Source organism: Habropoda laboriosa, unplaced genomic scaffold (genome assembly GCF_001263275.1).
Source record: "Habropoda laboriosa isolate 0110345459 unplaced genomic scaffold, ASM126327v1 scaffold193, whole genome shotgun sequence".
In the NCBI taxonomy this organism is placed as follows: Eukaryota; Metazoa; Arthropoda; class Insecta; order Hymenoptera; family Apidae; genus Habropoda; species Habropoda laboriosa.
In genome coordinates, this window is record NW_017100342.1 from 608,106 (window position 1) to 614,226 (window position 6,121).

Here is a 6,121-nt window from a genome sequence, read left to right on the forward strand (position 1 = left end):
CACAAAAAATACAGTTTTTAAAAATAAGAATCTTTTATTCCTATTATTTTGCTGTATTTTCAATAGTAAAGGAGAAATTCTACTGGACTATTCTGAACGAATTCGTGTACTTCACAGGTCTTCGATAGAAGAGCAATACTATTGGCCTTTAAAATGAATTTATATTCCTTTTCTTGCATTAAATGTTCCTGAGACGACGTGAAGTGATATTTGACGGTGGTAGGTCGTTGTGAAACGTGATAGTTGCGTGTAAAATTCAAGGTTTCAACCCTTATGCGCTATGCGGATATACATATGTATGCACGTTATCATTGGAACTTGACGGACTACCCAATATACTTATTACATCAATTAGAGAAATAATATGTCGCGGCTACGTAATTTCAGGTTAACTTACATTTACCCCATTTTTGAACAACTGCACCGGTCAGCTTCTCTAATATAATTATTACCTTCGTTAATGCAGGGTTACGACTGCAGCTTGCAATCGAAAACCAGCATGATTACACGTATTCGACTCATTCCCTCTTACTGGAAAACGCGTCGTATATTTATAACTATCTAGCAGTATTCCCGTTACTCCGAACAATTTGCAAAAATCATGTACAATCTACAATTCTCTTCAAATTACTTTTACCATGTTACAACACGTTGCAACGTTATCATCGTAAACCGCTGCAGTGTTTTCATCGAACGAAGTGCCGTTCAATTTTACTATATCCTTCGAAACTATCGCGAAACAGTGTCTACTCACAGAAAGAAAGGACGACAAGTGGCAAGTTATACGCGTCCATAGATCACGGCCAGAACAATGCGCTGTAAAGTGTCAAACTTGTGTGACCAGTGGCGATCGTGTCGTATCCGTGCAACGTAAAACAAGTTGACAAGAAAACTCGTCGTTTCCACAGCGACGACGTTTTCCTTTCTTTTCTTCGTCCTCGAACCACCGGAGGAGAAGGCTGAAAAATCCCAAAGAATCCCGGATGTGTTAGCATGCTTCCTTAAGCCCGAGGAATCAATTTGGCGGAGAAAAGGAAACGGTGGTCGGCACTGGTCGAGGTGGATATCACCCCGTGTCCCGGTGTCGTTGGCTCACCGAGGCCGTGGAAACAGCCTAAGCATCACGGAGAGAACCGGAGAGATCGAGACGCGGCAGTAAACCTACTAGGCGTAGGTTTTGATGGCAGACAGCAGTGGTGAGCCAGTAGTGGGCCGTGGACGCGGGGTCTGCGGAGGGATCTGGTCGGAGGGAAGGTTTGGATACCTTGTCGAGGATAGGCTGCCGGTGCAAGTAGGTTTAATATTTGATACCGCGGGCTGGTCATCCTGCCGAGGCGATAACACAGGCCCCGCGGGAACCTTCTGCCCAACATCCCTCGGAAAACGACTGCCGCCAAACTCGCAACCATCCACCCCCGCCTTCCAACCCTACCTGCCATCCTCTTCGTCCCCTTTTCGTCTCACGCCGATTCACGTTTTACCGCTTCCTCTTCCATCGGACGCGGTTCTATCTCCGTGTACCGCTCGCTACCCCTGTCCTTTCTCTGTGTTCCCTACGCTGACCCGTCTAGTCGCGCAACCACACCACCGCCACTCTTCTTATTACCGCTTCTCCTTTTTCCACGAGATGAACGATTGTCCTCGTTCTACCGATAAATAAACTCATTCCGCGGTGTTTCTCCCTCCTGCTTCCTCGTCAACGGCTGCTTTTGCTTGAGGATGGTATAGATCGTTCGGTTTGTTTTTATCGTGGATTGCTGTGATTGTTGTTATTGTGTGTGTATATTCTTAGGTATCGTTGGTAAGTGTATGGCATTGCACTGTAGATATGCAGAAATACCGATGGTGCATCGGTTGTTATGGTTTATATCGATATTTTTCGATTTTATGGTCATCGATATTTTTGTTTTGGGGTTGTGAGCACAGTAGAATTTTGATAATTCAGCATGCTCGGGACTTCGGCAATGCTACATCTGTGTAATGCAGTAAAAATGAGAAAAATAATTTTAAAAATGGCCATAGTTAATACAATAACGTTCTTCCGACGAAAATGAAACCAAACACCTAAGTTTTAAAGGCACCTTTAACTGATTAGTGGTGTAGACCAATGACGTGGTCATAACCATCGGAATTCTACTATATGTATATTCTAATTATAAATAAAGATGCATAGTGTCCCGTTTAAAAAATTAATTCGATTTTTTAATTTCTTTTTATATCTTCGACAGTCTGCGAGATATTGGAGCGTTTCCAATTAAACGGGACACATTGTATGTATGCTGTGCGCTTGTACGTACATAGCTTACGGGAATCTCGCGACATAGTGCGTGTAATTTCCAAATTCGAAAGTAAATTTTCAATAATAAAGATTATAAAGTACATATTAGATTGGCAATAATGGTACCCTTTGGAGAAATGTTTATTTCAACCAAATAATTTTTGGAATTTTGCCTACTCTCGTTTCTGTATAGCCCAATATTCTGCACCATAAATCATTGCAAATTTTGTTTTAATTATCATTTCCCACTTATCTAAAAAGATTTTTTTAAAATGAGAACAAAATTATAATCTAACTTTTGCATTTTTCAGAATTAACTCCAAACATCTGTTTGGATAAACAAGTTTTATACAATATGAACTATCGATAATTATCGATAGCTGGATGTCGATATTTCTCAAAAATTTTCCAAATATATATTTATGATAGTGAAATAAAAATTCGGTCTCGTCTCGGAGACAAGTAATCTGTAATTGAAGGGTTAAATTACATTTCTTCGCCAGATGTAGTACCACGTATCAATACAAATTTGTGTACTCATGAATAATTTTCACTTCACATTCAGTAAATATCCTAATACTTATGAACGGGAGTCTACGTACTCACTTGTACTCCGCTTCTTAAAAGGGAGTAAATACTTTTCGATTCATTATGCAATTGTCAAATACACAAGACAATTTTTATCGTAGCATCAATTTGTTGTAACGAAAGACAAATAAAATTGTAACAAGATTGTGCTAAAAGAATAAAATTATAATAAAAGCGTACACAATGAAAAACTGAAGAAAAGAAAAGGAATGTAGAAATTATAAATTTTATATTTACCATTATTTGTCCATTTAAGTTGTATTGTTACATTTAGAAATTTTTACGATACACCGGTAGAGGTAAAAGAATGGCAAAATCAACTTCTGTGTTGGTCAGTTGGATTGGAATCCGGGAGTCAAGAATAGCGTGAAACGGCTTTATTCGTTTATTGGATCGACGAAAGTCCCGGAGCCTTGTGGGAGTAACAGAGGGGATCTGGGTTACGAAGGGTCCATGACACCTTAAAAATTCATTATGAAATAGCTCACACAAATCTGCACTTACTACGAAGACACGACCGATCAAATAGCAGCGCAGCTAATCGTTAAAATACTCTCGATTGTCTCGTACTTTAAAATATACATACAATCATTATGTATTATTAATGCTGTTATACGAGCGCCAAATTTCAAGGTTGAAGAGAATTGACTGGAGGAAAATTGCTTTGGTTTTTACCATTAACGAACTCGACAGAATGATCGAGCTATAGATGATACATTATATAGATACACCTATGCATTTTTAAAGTCTCCCTTTTAAACGTAGACAGTATTTCCATGGAGTTATTTTCTTCGCGATGGAATTAATGCGATTGATTAAAATTATGTCATCCATGATGTAAACAAGATGGAACGAAGAAACTCATTTTTAGATAGCGAAATAAACGAGAACTTACTTTCAACAATAAATCGTAGAGTAAAGTGAAATTTTATGGAAATAAAGTAGAGATGAGACTACGTTTAATTTGTAAGATCTTATAAATTAGCGAATATGTAAAGTAACACTATAATGAAGATTGTAATAAATGTTTAATAACATGCTAAAATATTTTCAAGTTACTTGCTTATGAATGAGTGTTTTTAGTATAACAATTTATGTTTACTGTTACTTATTTAACATATAAAGTGACAATTTAACGTTTGTATGAAAAATACTGTGCAACTAATTAATAATAAATAAACATCTTTCAAGATTACCTTTTGCAGATTATTTCAATAAGCTTCGAATTAAAATTTAAGAATTCCATATTTTCGATAATTGCTTTGAACAACGATAGAAGACAAATATCTGACAAAAGCGTACATATTCTTGCTATGGATAACGAAGTATCCAAGTAACATTGTTTACGTGCAGTGCAATAATCACTTAAAACTATGTAGGTTAACCAAAATCGAACGGAAACACAGGATGTCTCGAAGAATCGATTATTCCTTCGAATAACGGATGTGGTTTTTTAAACGAAGTATACGAAGTGAAAAACAAAAGCGATTTCACCGGAGTCATTTAATTATTTCCTTTGTTAGAGAAGTTCAACGGAAGTAACACGAACAAACTGCATTTAATTATATTCCTTTAACATTGTGTTTGTTAATTTTCAATTATTTGTTAAATCTTGCTGCCAAATACGAAGAAAAAACAAATTGAAACGTATGTACAAATTAATTTGGCAACTGAGCGAAGGCCGACGTTCTAGCGAGTTTTATAAAACATTAACAGCTACTCAGACACAAGGAAACACTTGAAATATTCCAAATTTAACATTTGCAGATTTTCCACGTATAAATAAGTCGTTATTTTTTTATTCTGCGGAAATCCAAAACGGAATACAGTGTGCAACCCTAAGCGCAACGACATCAATCGGTCTTCCAGTTCGAGGATTTAATTTACGACCTCGCTATATCGTCGCTCGTGCTATATCATAATGTATCAAGTTTTCAACGCCTTCATAGGGTTAACTCGTACAATGTTAATTGAATTCAAAGGTTTATACAGGGTGTCCCGAGTTTTTTCCGACAAACTACAGTAGTTCATTCTTCGGATAAAAATAAGGAAACAATGTTACATAAAGTTCTGCTAGTTATTAGCAAATATTGACAGCATGAAATAGGTGCTATTCTGGTGTTTATTATCTGGTAACGATTCTATGTCGTTAATAGTTAATATAATTAAAAACAATTACTTAGTATTGAAAACACTTTTAGTATTTTCACACAAGCTACCAGCTTGCCCGATAATTAACCCCTTAGCCTATGATTTCTTTTCTGACTATGCATCTAAGCGTCAGCCATTTACTGTTTTACTACTGTCTCAGGTAACGAAAGCTAATCTGTTACAGATTAACAACATTTAGTAATCCTCAGTCTTACAAACTGAAACAAAAGTTAGGTTTACAATTAATTTTTCCTACTAATATAACTATTTTTCTCACATCTTGACCAAAATCTTTGCCACGAGTCTGACACGTTGTTATAGGTTAAAGGGTTAAAGACTAACTTCTAAAATGACACGGAATCGTTACTAGCTAATAAACACTATCTGACTACACAGACAACATTTCTTTCTTATTAGAAAAGAAAAACCTGAAAACGTTTTAGAAAAACCTGGAACACCCTGTATAACATATCGAAATGACGAACAGCCTTTTCAAGAAAGGTAAATACTGCATAGGATTGCGCTTGACGAAACCATTCGATATATTCAAGGGATGAAGAAAAAAAAAATACCGGTATAAAACTATCCTTTCCTATCCTAGCGATTCAGTCAGAATTCTCGAAACATCGAAGATAAACGACGAGCGACGTGCAGCAACAGAAGTAGCAGCAGCAGCAGCAGCAGCAGCGACCTTGGCGTTAAGGGTGACTGAGGCCGACCAGTTTACGACGTAGCTACTAATCCAACAGCGGTAACGGCGACAGCCGAGCGAGAGATTTCGTAGTGGTCGAACAAAAGTACGACGGCGAAGGAAGAAAAGTAGGTAGACGGCACGAGGCGTCTTCGACGAGACAAGGTTGCGCGGGGCAAGGTTCGGTGGAAACGCGGGGGTGGCTCAACGTTGGTTAGGAAGGGCGTGTAACCGTTGGTGGGAGATGAAATAGAGACAAAGGATGGAATTAGAAGGGAGAGAAGAGGAGAGAATAGAAGCGAGAAGGAAAAGAGGGAGGGTAAAATGTAGGAAGGATGGACAAACGGGTGGTCGCGGTTAGCGACACCCATACCGTGTACGAGAGCAAGGGCAAAGATGGCCGACCTGAATCA